Genomic DNA, 14332 nt, shown 5'->3' on the forward strand with positions numbered 1-14332 from the left:
TCCGACCAGCTTCCTTGTCCCTGCTGATGAAAAGCATCCCCACAACATGATGCTGCCACCACCATGTTTCACGGTAGGGATGGTGTGTTCAGGGTGAAGTGCAGTGTCAGTTTTCTGCCACACAGTCCAAAAAGTTCCATTTTGGTCTCATCTGACCAGAGCTCCTTCTTCCACATGTTTGCTCTGTCCCCCACATGGCTTTTTGCAAACTGAAAATGGGACTTCTTATGGCTTTCCTTCAACATTGGCTTTCTTCTTGCCACTCCATAAAGGCCAGATTTGTGGAGTGAATGACTAATAGTTGACCTGTGGACAGATTCAGAGTTACCATGGTCCTCTTGACTGCATCTCTGATTAATGCTCTCCTTGCCTGGCCTGTCTGTTTAGGTGGACGGCCATGTCATGGTAGGTTTGCAATTGTGTCATACTCTTTCCATTTTCAGAGGATGTATTAAACAGTGCTCTGTGAGATGTTCAAAGCTTAGGATTTTTTTTAATAACCTAACCCTGCTTTAAAATTCTCCACCACTTTATCTCTGACCGTTCTGGTGTGTTCCTTGGCCTTCATGATGCTGTTTATTCACTAAGGTTCTCTAACAAACCTCTGAGGGCTTCAAAGAACAGCTGTATTTATACTGAGATTAAATTACACACAGGTGGACTCTATTTACTAATTAGGTGATTTCTGAAGGCAACTGGTTCCACAAGATTTTAGTTAGAGGTATCAGAGTAAAGGGGGCTGAATACAAATGCACTTTGGTCTGTCACATAAAATCCTAATAAAATACATTTACATTTTTGGTTGTAACATGACAAAATGTAGAAAATTTCAAGGGGTATAAATACTTTTCAAGGCACTGTATATGTGAGTAAAAATCTGGTGCATTTATATATAGTATCTCACAAAAGTGAGTACACCCCCCACATTTTTGTAAATATTTTGTTATATCTTGTCATGTAACAACACTGAAGAAATGACACTTTGCTACAATGTAAAGTAATGAGTGTACAGCTTGTATAACAGTGTAAATGTACTGTCCCCTCAAAATAACTCAACACACAGCCATTAATGTCTAAACCGCTGGCAACAAACTGAGTATACCCCTAAGTGAAAATGTACAAATTGGGCCCAATAAGCCCTTTTCCCTCCCCGATGTCATGTGACTCGTTAGTGTTACAAGGTCTCAGGTGTGAATGGGGAGCAGGTGTGTTAAATTTGGTGTTATCGCTCTCACTCTCTCATACTGGTCATTAGACGTTCAATATGGCACCTCATGGCAAAGAACTCTCTGAGGATCTGAAAAAAAGAATTGCTGCTCTACATAAAGATGGCCTAGGCTATAAGAAGATTGCCAAGACCCTGAAACTGAGCTTCAGCACAGTGGCCAAGACCATACAGCGATATAACAGGACAGGTTCCACTCAGAACAGGCCTCGCCATGGGCGACCTAAGAAATTGAGTGCACATGCTCAGCATCATATCCAGAGGTTGTCTTTGAGAAATAGATGCCAGCATTGCTGCAGAGGTTAAAGGGGTAGGGAGCCTGTCAGTGCTCAGACCATACGCCTCACATTGCATCAAATTGGTCTGCATGGCTGTCGTCCCAGAAGGAATCCTCTTCTAAAGATGATGCACAAGAATGTCTGCAAACAGTTTGCAGAAGACAAGCAGACTGAGGACATGGATTACGGGAACCATGTCCTGCGGTCTGATGAGACCAAGATAAACTTATTTGGTTCAGATGGTGTCAAGCATATGTGGTGGCAACCAGGTGAGGAGTACAAAGACAAGTGTGTCTTGCCTACAGTCAAGCATGGTGGTGGGAGTGTCATGGTCTGGGGCTGCATGAGTGCTGCCAGCACTGCGGAGCCACAGTTCATTGAGGGAACCATGAATGCCAACATGTACTGTGACACACTGAAGCAGAGCATGATCCCCTCCCTTCGGAGACTGGGCCGCAGGGCTGTATTCCAATATGATAACGACCCAAACACACCTCCAAGAAGACCACTACCTTGCTAAAGAAGCTGAGGGTAAAGGTGATGGACTGGCCAAGCATATCTCCAGACCTAAACCCTATTGAGCATCTGTGGGGCATCCTCAAACGGAAGGTGGGGGAGCACAAGGTCTCGAACATCCACCAGCTCTGTGATGTCATCATGGAGGAGTGGAAGAGGACTCCAGTGGCAACCTGTGAAGCTCTGGTGAACTCCATACCCAAGAGGGTTAAGGCAGTGCTGGAAAATAATGGTGGCCACACAAAACATTGGCACTTTGGGCCCAATTTGAACATTGTCACCTAGGGGTGTACTCACTTTTGCTGCCAGCGGTGTAGACATTAATGGCTGTGTGTTGAGTTATTTTGAGGGGACAGCACATTTACACTGTTATACAAGCTGTACACTCACTACTTTACATTGTAGAAAAGTGTCATTTATTCAGTGTTGTCACATGAAAAGATAGAATAAAATATTTACAAAAATGTGACGGGTGTACTCACTTTTGTAAGATACTGTGTGTATATACATACATATATATATATATATATATATATATATATATATATATACAGTATATATATATCTTACCACATTTCATCACACAATAAATATGCTGTTATGTAATATAGTATAATAAGCTTCTTCTCTTTTACATTAAGTATTGTACGCCAGTATATGCCACTGAGGAATATGGCTTTGTTGCCTACCCCCTAGAGCGAGTTCTGAAGTCAGCTTTGGCTAATCTTTAACTTCTGTGTTCTTTACACCTTCTCTTCAAAAGAAGAAACTTGGGGGAAGGGAGGCAGAGATGATAAGGAATCGGAAAAGTATGACTCAAAGAAAAGGAAGGAGAATGTCATTTGTCACTGCATGTTAATTAAAAATTAAGAAACAAAAATCTATTCTCATTGATTACCATAATTTGTGAAGACAATTCAATGTCTTGAATAAAAATGACTTTGGCACATCTGCAGATAATATACTTGACATAAACAAGTACATCTGTATTCATTATGCAGAGAGATGCAATACCAAGAATGCATCTTTCAGATGATTAACAAAGAACGCAGACCTCACCTCTATAGTTTCCCTTTGCGCACAGGCAGAGAGCACAGTCAGGGCTGCTGTTAGAAATCAGGGGGTCCTGTACAGCCTACCTGGTAGGGCCCCCCCGAATATGTCAAGGCAATATTTTCACAAATAGTACACTAAAATCATTATTAGCGGACACAAACATAACAGAGAACCTGTGTGAATTAGCCCCTTTTAATTGTTTTTTTTACATTTTTTAAAAGTTAAAAATGTTTACAATTAGTTTATTTTACAATTTTTTTATCACGATGTTTAATTGTTATTTTTATTTTTTTAAAGGATAGGGAAGCCTTCAGCGCTGCAGGAGGGAAGTGGGGGGGGGGGGGGCACAGTGAAAAGGGGGCACAAGGGGGGGGGAATAGGAGCAGGCAGAACAGAGAGGGTGGATCGAGTCGGAGAAGCAATTACAGGAATGAAGCCCTGTGTCTCTCCCTGCAGCAGCTGAAAGGAGGGGAGAAACCGGCTTTCAGCTGCTGCAGAGAGCCGCACAGGGCTCCCTTCTGTAATTGCCCCTCTGCCCGACTGCACCGATTCCCAATGCTGTTGGGGCCACCCTGTGTGCCGGGCCCCCTACAGGAGGACTGGTGGTCTTCCCCTATCAGCAGCTCTGGGCACAGTTATCAGCTCACAAGATTTTTGGCAGGATCAACTGGTATTTTTTTCACTTTTCAAACAGATATAACAAAATACTTTAATAATATATTTAGCAGACCAAATGGGAGAAAATAAGTGAAGTTCAATGTTAGGGCTCTGGCACCCCAGCTGCCTGAGAAAGTTTAGCGTAATGCCTGGCATATTTCCTCCACCCAGGCTGCCCAGGTGCAGTGCATCATTATGAAGGATGTGCGGCACTGTACTCGTAAATATGGCGATGCATGTGAACAAACAGATCTTTTTTATTAATTTAGGTTAATGATAGGCTGCATGCACCTGGGCTACCAGGGTGTAATTATTACACTGGGCATTATACTGACCTGACTCAGGCAGCCCATGTGCAAGAGCCCTTAACATCTTCAGCTCCGGAAGGTTTTACCCCCTTAATGACCAGGCCATGTTTTGCGATACAGCACTGCGTTGCTTTAACTGACAATTGTGCGGTCGTGTGATGCTGTACCCAAATAAAATTGATGTTTTTTTCCCCACAAATAGAGCTTTCTTTTGGTGGTATTTGATCACCTCTGCGGTTTTTATTTTTTGTCCTATAAAAAAAAAAAAGACCGACAATTTTGAAAAAAAAAAAACAATATTTTTTACTTTCTGCTATAAAACATTCCCAATAAAAAATTAAAAATAATATGTCTTCAGCTACATATTTTTGGTAAACAAAATCCTAATAAGTGTATTTTGATTGGTTTGTGCAAAAGTTATAGCTTCTACAAACGATGGGATAGATTTAATAGCTTTTAATTTTTTTATTGTTATTACTAGTAATGGCGGCGATCAGCGATTTTTAGCGAGACTGCAACATTGCGGGAGATAAATCTGACACTAAGTGCCCCTTTTTGGGGACTAGTGACACCAATACAATGTCAGTGCTAAAAAAAATGCACTGTTACTGTACAAATGACACTGGCAGGGAAGGGGTTAACACTAGGGGTGCTCAAGGGGTTAAGTACTGTATGCTCCTAGGGATTGCTTTGTAACTGTGTGGGGGATTGATGTTCTAGAGGAAAAGAAAGATCTGTGTTTCAGCTTAGCGGAAACACAAGATCTCTCTCTGTCTCTGTGGCAGAACAGCCGTCTGCCTTGTTTACATAGCCGTTCTGTCATTCCCCTGCACGATTGCGGGTGGCCAGCTGCAAACACAGCCGCCGGACCCGCTGATTTGCTCCCGCTGTGTCTAATCACCCCAACCCCCCCCCCCCCCCTGAGAACCCCTGCACAAAATCACGTACCTATACGTGAGTTTGTGCAGCCGGGCTGCCCTGCTGCAGTATATATGCGGTGGGCCGTCCGGAAGTGGTTAAGCTAGCCATATCGTTGATTTTGTGTAGCACCTTCCTAGATAGGTGCTAAGGTAGATTTAGTTTTAGCTCTGGCTGTGTTCAGTGGAACGGTATTTTTGGAAATTTAGTTTGCTTCACTGTAACCAGTGTGGCTCCAATTGCTTTGCTAGGCAAATTTAGTTGTGCTCACTGTAATCAGTGCAGCTGTGTGTGATTAGTTAGGTCTTTTCAGTGTTTAAGCTCCTGCTGGTTTGATTGCTTATTCTGCTTTCCAGAGAACAGTAGAATCCTCTGGAACATAGGCATAAAGCAATGTGAATAGCAGCATGAATATTTTTTACAGCCGTGGCAAATCTACTGCGGGGCAATCCATTGGGAAAAGGAATCCAGCGGCTTTTTTGGGGGAAGCGCTACATTGGTTGAAATTTTTTAATTTTGAGTATGTTTGTCCAATTTTGTAATCTTTAAGTGAGGTCAAATCAATGTTTATTTCTGACTGTAGTGATGAAAAAATTTGAAGGAGCAGGATGAAAAAACTTTCTTGAATGAACAAATTTCTAACAGTGTATGTGGTTTTCCTTTGGGAAATCTCATTCATTTTAAAATTGAATATTATTATTAAAATTTGGAAGTACTTTCAAACAACATTAGTTAACTCATTGATTATCCTGAGTATTTTCATACAAATGTTCATACCAAACATCTATTAGTGTATGGCCTAACATACATAAACTCTGTATATTAGAAAAAAATTGCCAGGTTTGGCTTGGACAGGGCTGAATTTCTAGATGTTGCATTTTTGAGCTTACAGCAGTTCTTGTTATAAGGCTTCACAACGTTCTTCTGTTGTGATTCACAGTGAGTTCCCCTTGCTGATCTTCACGCCTCCACTGTGTCTTTCTTCTCTGTACCACAATAGTTCATGTAAGGTTTTACCACCAGAAACCAACTACCATATACTTCTGATTCTGGTTGCAAATAAATAGTAGGTAAACACACATCAGTGCTGTAATTCAGAAGCAGCAATATTAACTATAATTGCCAACTCTGGAACTCTGGGAAAGAAGGACATGCGAGTGAAGATGGCATATAATGTGGGCACAACCATAGAAGAAAATTGGCGTGTATTACAGGGCAGGATTTAATAGAGCCTGGCCAATTCACTGTATGCACCACACACAGGGCTGCCAATAAGGGAATACCACCAGTCCCCTTGTTTGGGGCCTGGGCCCATCACTATAACAGGGTGGCCCATCAGCTTTAAGTTTCATTAGTATGTAGGCACTTTATTTATGCTTCCCCCGCAACTCCCAGGTGGTCTAAATTTGATGTATAACATTTTACTGGGCCCCATCAGTTCATCAGAGGGGTCCAGGACACTGTAGCAGGGAGGGAACTCTTTTTCCTATTCCAGCAAATTAACACAAGCTGGAAATGCACTTGCCAATAATAAAATGAAAGTTTCAGCCACAGCCTCAGTCCCTGGCAGCGTGATATCACATTGGTTAATTCACTACCTGCTCCTTCAGCATGAAATGCAGAGGGGAGGGCGCATGGGCATCTGCAGATAGGGGCAAGGGGGGGCAAAGCCCCCCCCCCCCTCCCCTGGAATCTCAACTTCCCTGTTCAAGTGGTTGTAAAGCCACTGTATACCATCCTGTCTGGTCTGTTTAATAATCCTGTGTGCCTGTGCCCCTGTGTATGGGTTTTAGAAAATAAGCCGTAGTTTACCAGTTTTCAGAGGGCCGAGTGCCGCTCACGTGACCCATCAGCTCTCTCCTCTCCTCGTCTGACAGCTGCCTGCAGCGGGCGGGCCGAGGATTCCTCACTGATGTCAGTCGGGAGGGGAGGAGGAGGGGAGGGGGAGAGGGGGAGAGAGGTGGCAGGTCACGTGAGCAGCGCTCTGAAAACTTGTAAAGAATGGCTTATTTTTATAAAACACAGGCACAGGGGCACACAGGATTATTAAACAGACTGTAGACAGGTTATGAAACTTTAAATAAAACTACAGCAGCAGGAGGGGAGGGGGTGGTCACTGACACAGGAGCAGACAGGCAGGGAGGGAGGGGGAGAGAGAGGACAGAGGAGGACAGGAGGGCTGCGGATGGCGGAGGCACGTGAATGGACCACAGTGCCAGGGCTTAGCAGTCATGGTATACCATGGTCAGTTTACAGATAGGAGGATCAGCCAGGTATTTTAGGTAATAGAAGGGGCCAAATTACACAGCAAAGCACTGTGCTGTATAACTGCTTTATTAGAATTCTTTTTTTTTGTTAGGTAACAAATGCTTTAAGAATAAATGCTGCTGTTTGCTCTTTAAATATAAAATACTCAAAATAAGTAAAATGACTAAGCCCCTCCCCTTCATGACATTGTTGAAAAGTGGCAGAGCATGGGTGACCTTAAAATGTTGCCCCCCCCCTAAAAAAAAGTTCTGCGGACGCCCATGGGAGGGCGGGCTATATCTGAGGGACCAGTGGCCGTCTAGCAGCCATCAGTGGAGACAGAGTGCGCATCCAGGCTGCAGAAACGCATTTTCTCATAAAAAAGTACAGAAAGACACACACAATGCAAATACCACCCAAGCCATGCCCATGATGATGAATAATATAGCAGCTATGTGAATGTGATCATCATCATTATAATCATGATAATCACACATAATCAATCATAACACCTGTACTATGTGATCATCATGATGATAATTTTATTAGCACATTAAAATGCATCCTTAGGCGTCATTTATACTTGTGTTCGGGGGGTTGTTAAAAACATGCGGCTCAGCTGCACATGTTTACCGCCTCCAAACACTCCCCCTTAAACTGCAAAGGCAGCAGAGAGGAATAATATATGTTGTGGCCATGATGCTTTGTGTGCAACGAAAAATAAACCTCATGTCGTCTTTAGCTGCCACTGTTCCCTGGCTCTTCTGCTCCATCAGGTCAGGTTGGCAGAAAAGAAGGAAGAGGAAGTTTCAGGATTTTGTAACTTCCAGTTTCAGTTCTGTGTTTACCTGGCTGGTACCGGCCAGAAAAGCAGCAAATCAAACCAGTCTGGGTTTGATCAGCTGCCTTGGTAGGGCAGAGGAGAGATCAGGGGTCCAATAGACCCCTGATCTCTCAATACAGAGTACCTGTCACTGCCCATGCTCTCACCAGGGATGTTGTTCATCCATTGTGATAACAAAAAACATCCATTGTGATAGCAAAAAAAAGTTGAATGATTTTATTTTTTTTTTTTATTGTAAAAAAAGCAATAATTCTAGCATAGTTAGTGAGGCTGAAAAAAGACACCAGTTCATCCAGTTCAACCTTTGATGAGTGTGTGTGTTTTTTTATTTTAACCACTTCAGCCCCTGGCCATTTCTGACACTTGTTACGTATATGTAAAAATCTACATTTTTTTGCTAGAAAATTACTTACAACCCCCAAACATTATATATTTCCAAACCCGAGGCCTTAGAAAATAGGGTGTTGCAATTTTTTATGTCACGGTGTACTTGCGCAGCAGCTTTTCAAATGCAATTTTTTGGGAAAAAATGAATTTTAATGAACACAAACACAATAAATTACGTAGAGTAAACAGGTACCAAATATGTTGCGCTTTAAATTGCACACGTCCGTGGAATGGCAACAAACTACGGTACATAAAATTATCCATAGGCGATTCTTTAAAAGCCTTTACAGGTTACAACTTTAGATTATACAGAGTCGTTCTGGTTCTAGAGTTATTGCTCTGGCTATGACGTTCGTGGTGATACTTTTACATGCGTGGAGTGATCCCTGTTTCCGTATGTGTGTTAGACTGACACTTGCGTTCACCTTTGTGCGAAGGGACGGGTGCATTAAAATTCTTTTAGTTATTGCTATCACAATGGAGGAACAGCATCCTTTGTGATAGCATGGGCAGTGACAGATACTCTTTCTGCCACTACCAGACCCCAGAATTTTTCTCTGCCCTCAAAAGCATCAGATCAAACCAAGATCAGTTAGATCTGATGCTTTCACAGGCCAGTAATGGCCTGTTTACATTAGGCCAAAATTGAAAGTTGCAAAAAATTATTCCCTTCCGATTTCTTAGACCATAGAGATGATCGGGGATATTCTAGTTCATGTGAATTATACTGAGCACTGGGACTACAACTATCACTATAGTTCTGGCCTCAGCTCCTGCAGCCTCCCCCCCCTCCTTTCCAATCTCTCCTATCAGAGCACTGAGAGTATAGTGTCAGTTCTACTCCTGGCACGCATGAAAACTGTCAGTCCAGGAAGTAGCATTTACCTTGTTGGATTTACCTCATAGTAGGCCAGCACATTTAACAAAGTGCTGAATAATGGAGTTCAGCTTTAAATTTTAGGTCTCATTGTTGCTGCATACAGTAAACTGTAACCTGCTAATGTTCCTGTATGTAAAAATTTTGAAAAAGAAAAGAATACTCCCCTCCCCCAAATCAATGGTGGTCAGTGACACTATGATCCCCCTTCCCCAAAAACATTAGTGGTCGGTGGCAATACAAAAAAAATAAACTCATTGGTGCTTAGTTTTAAAGGTGTTTCACTATTTTTTATTTTTTTTTATTATTTATGGACACTACAGTGGTGATCGAAAGTTTGGGCACCCCAAGTAAAAATTTGCATTAATGTGCATAAAGAAGCCAAGGAAAGATGGAAAAATCTCCAAAAGGCATCAAATTACAGATTAGACATTCTTATAATATGTCAACAAAAGTTAGATTTTATTTCCATCATGTACACTTTCAAAATGACAGAAAACAAAAAAATGGCGTCTGCAAAAGTTTGGGCACCCTGCAGAATTTATAGCATGCACTGCCCCCTTTGCAAGGCTGAAACCTGCCAGTGTCATGGATTGTTCTCAATCATCATCTGGGAAGACCAGGTGATGTCAATCTCAAAGGTTTTAAATGCCCAGACTCATCTGACCTTGCTGCAACAATCAGCACCATGGGATCTTCTAAGCAGTTGTCTAGAAAACTGAAACTGAAAATAGTTGACGCTCACAAAGCTGGAGAAGGCTATAAAAAGATAGCACAGCGTTTTCAGATGTCAATATCCTCTGTTCGGAATGTAATTAAGAAATGGCAGTCATCAGGAACAGTGGAAGTTAAAGCAAGATCTGGAAGACCAAGAAAAATATCAGACAGAACAGCTCGTGGGATTGTGAGAAAAACAATTCAAAACCCACATTTGACTGCACGATCCCTCCAGAAAGATCTGGCAGACACCGGAGTTGTGGTACACTATTCCACTATAAAGATATACTTGTACAAATATGGTCTTCATGGAAGAGTCATCAGAAGAAAATCTCTTCTACGTCCTCACCACAAAAATTAGCATTTAAACTTTGCAAATGAACATATAGACAAGCCTGATGCATTTTGGAAACAAGTTCTGTGGACCGATGAGGTTAAAATTGAACTTTTTGGCCAGAATGAGCAAAGGTACGTTTGGAGAAGAAGGGGCACAGAATTTAATGAAAAGAACCTCTGTCCAACTGTTAAGCATGGGGGTGGATCAATCATGCTTTGGGGTTGTATTGCGGCCAGTGGCACAGGGAACATCTCACGAGTAAAAGGAAAAATGGATTCAATAAAATTTCAGCAAATTGTGGATGGTAACTTGATGCCATCTGTGAAAAAGCTGAAGTTAAAGAGAGGGTGGCTTCTACAAATGGATAATGATCCTAAACACACCTCGAAATCCACGGGAAATTACATCAAGAGGCGTAAACTGAAGGTTTTGCCATGGCCTTCACAATCTCCTGACCTCAACATAATTGAAAATCTTTGGATAGACCTTAAAAGAGCAGTGTGTGACAGACAGCCCAGAAATCTCAAAGAACTGGAAGACTTTTGTAAGGAAGAATGGGCAAAGATACCTCAAACAAGAATTGAAAGACTCTTGGCTGGCTACAAAAAGCGTTTACAAGCTGTGATAATTGCCAAAGGGGAAGTACAGGATATTAACTCTGTAGGGTGCCCAAACTTTTGCAGATGCCATTTTTTTGTTTTCTGTTAATTGAAAGTGTAAATGATGGAAATAAAATCTAACTTTTGTTGACATATTATAAGAATGTCTAATCTTTAATTTGATGCCTTTTGGAGATTTTTCCATCTTTCCTTGGCTTCTTTATGCACATTAATACAAATTTTTACCTGGGGTGCCCAAACATTCGATCACCACTGTATATGCTAAATTTATGCATGATATGGACTTTATGAGTTTTTTGCAAAATATCGCTTTGGTGTTATATGAATTTTTGGCACTTTCTATGCACTGATTTATTTATTAATTCATCAATCATGATCTGATTATCATTATAAATATGTAACTTGATTTTTTTTTTTTTTTTTTTGGCACTTTAATGTATATATGTATATGAAATTCATTACTATTTATAAATGGTTTATATTTTACATTTATATTTATGTAATTGCACTTATTCACTTTACAATAGCGTGGTTTGTCAAGGTACCGTTCAAAATTAGTAGCTGACTGACTCTTTGATATTTACTATTACCTGTAGAGATCCGTCCTGCACCACTGCTTGTGTAATGACATCACCTTCAGATCCTAATAGGGACCCCCTAGCCAGAGACACAGGATCCGGGAAGGTTGGTAGGTCTGCTATTCACTGTCTGCTATTTGCTGTGCAAGGTATAGTAGGAATTATTATCATTACTTTTTGTTGCAAATTTTATTATTTTTTCTGTTGGATTCCTAGTAAAATTGCTAGTAGCTATGCCTTTGATTTTCACTTCTCCCTTCTTTTACTGCATCAGGATGATGACAAGACCATTGCGAAACACCCAGGAAAAAGGTTAGGCAGGGCCTATTTTGAGGTTACGTACTTGAGTAGGGTTAGGGAGTTACCGAGTCATGAGTAAAACTGAAAGTGACAGGAACAGAGAAGAAATTCAGGGATTTTCCTGCAACTGTAGGATTTTACTTCCCTCACATCGTTTATGTCATATGCTGATGCGTAACGATAAATACTCATTATACTTTATTTTAGTAAAATGTTCTCTTTTACACAAAGATAAAAATATTACTTCTTTTGAAGTGTCCTTTGACGGCAAAGTTTGTCATTCTTCAACTGATAGGTTGGACACTATGGGGGACATTTACTAAAATTGGTACACACAGAATCTGGTGCAGCTGTGCATCGTGACCAATCTAGGTTTTATTGTTCAGGCTGGGTGGGTTCACACTGGTGGGATCACAGACAGGCATTTCAGTGCAGATCACATGCGATGTCAGTGCAATATGTTCTCAGTCATACAGTTTGTATGGCTAAATTTGCATTGCATTCAGACCAAAATGGTACAGGACCCTTTTTTGGTCCGCACTGGAATCGAATTGCTTAATAGTTCACACCCATTCAATTCAATTCCTGTATCATTTCACAGTTCGCACTGCAATCTGCAAACTAATCTGGGGGTGTCATTAACATTCTATTGACACTCGCAGCAGTTCGCAGAGTCCAGTGTGAACTGCCTGCGAGTTAGATGCGATGCGGGAACCCGCACAGGAATCGCGCTGGTTCCCGCATTGCATATGTGTAAACCCAGCCTAGAGCTGAAGTTAGAAGCTGATTGGGTACTATGCACAGCTGAACCAGATTCTGTTTGCACCAGTTTTAGTAAATCTCCCCTACGGTAAAGCTAAAACATCACAGTCCTGTTTAATGGCTATATCCCTGCACATACAGCATAAGATGTATCTACTGGTTCCAGACTTTCAAGCTAAAGATCCTTCAATTAGCAACTGCTGGCAATTTCATACCAGACCCCCAGATAATGAACATTCACCCCAGCAGTTGATATACTAATGCAGTGTCATGCAGGAACCCCACGTTTAGAAATTAACTGCAATGGTCATTTTGCTTCTCCATGACATAATTAACCCCTAGATTCAGATAATCAGTGCAGTGGTCCTCACCATCAATCATCATACCAGATTCCCAATATTCACATAGTTACTGCGATGCTGCTCTGCATCTCTCATACCTGGTCCCAAATCCAAATATTCACCAGCACCATGGTCAGAGACTGTCCTGGAGAGATCACCAAGGGTGGTGAGTAGGCTTTATGCTAAGGGTTCTGCTGTGTGTCCTGGAGGGCAGCATTGTTGGAAAACCCAGAATTCATTTTTCATTCCAACTTCCTGGAGTCCTCTTGTTTACTTTTGTGTCCTCCTTTGCTTGTTTCCGCTATTTATGGCACCATGTTTAATTAGGGCTGGCGGTACACCATGCATTAAGATCTTTCATGCATGCAAATTCCTGAAAGCACCATTTCTGGCTGCACACTTACAGAAATTGGGCAGTGCTTGCTCCTATCACACTGTACAGTGGTAGTGCTGGGCTTTGTACATTTTTCCCCCACTCTGACCACTTCTACTCCAGATTCAGCCTTTAAAAAAAGGCTTGAGGGAGAAATCAGTGGGATACCATCACCGGCACTCTTTTCCACTTGCCTTAATCTCAGTGAGTAATTGAGCAGCCTGAGGACCCAGTGCCTTCCTGCCATCTAATTGTGTGCTTGGCCATCTCTGCTACTGCAAGGCTCAGGTGGAGAGTTTGCAGTGGGACTTGCAACCTACAGCCTTTCCTTAGACTGTTACTTAATTTTGGCAATATGTCAACACCATAAAGCAGACACTGACTTTGGCAGACCCACACAACCTACTTTACAGTTGCTTGTACTGTTTGATAGAGGTTGGGGGTTAGTCATTTTGCTAGCTTTAAACATAAGTTTCCAAAAGTGGTGTGATTTAGTCACTCCATAAACCTCAAACGTTGCCTTGGCACTTTTGTTAGTTCTAACCCTCTTTCTTGGGTCTGTTCATGATTCCTCTCAGCAGACGACTGACTAACTGCAATGAATGCTGGGTGTAAAAAGGATTTTGGTGCTCAACAAAGACCCTTTCCCTCAAGTGATAACCATTTTTTGCCTTGTTGGTCTGTAGATACAGTTAAGATGTACTATTAGAAAGGTAATCTTCTATTACCACCATTTGCTTACTGATTTCTACTTCCGAGTTTATCCTGTACAAAGAGTATAGTCATTAGATGGAGGCCTAGTGCCCAACCTTCTAGAGAGGGGGTCTCAAACTCAATTTCATAGCGGGCCACATCAGCATTATGGTTGCCCTCAAAGGGCTGGTTATATATGTAAGATTAGATGTCCAGAGCACCACACTCCCCCTTACACAAGATGTCAAGAGCCCCCCACCATCATAAGTCAAGAGTCACCCACCCTTTCTCAAATCAC

The sequence above is a fragment of the Pelophylax lessonae genome, assembly GCF_965119305.1.
Source record: "Pelophylax lessonae genome assembly, chromosome: 2".
NCBI lineage: Eukaryota > Metazoa > Chordata > Amphibia > Anura > Ranidae > Pelophylax > Pelophylax lessonae.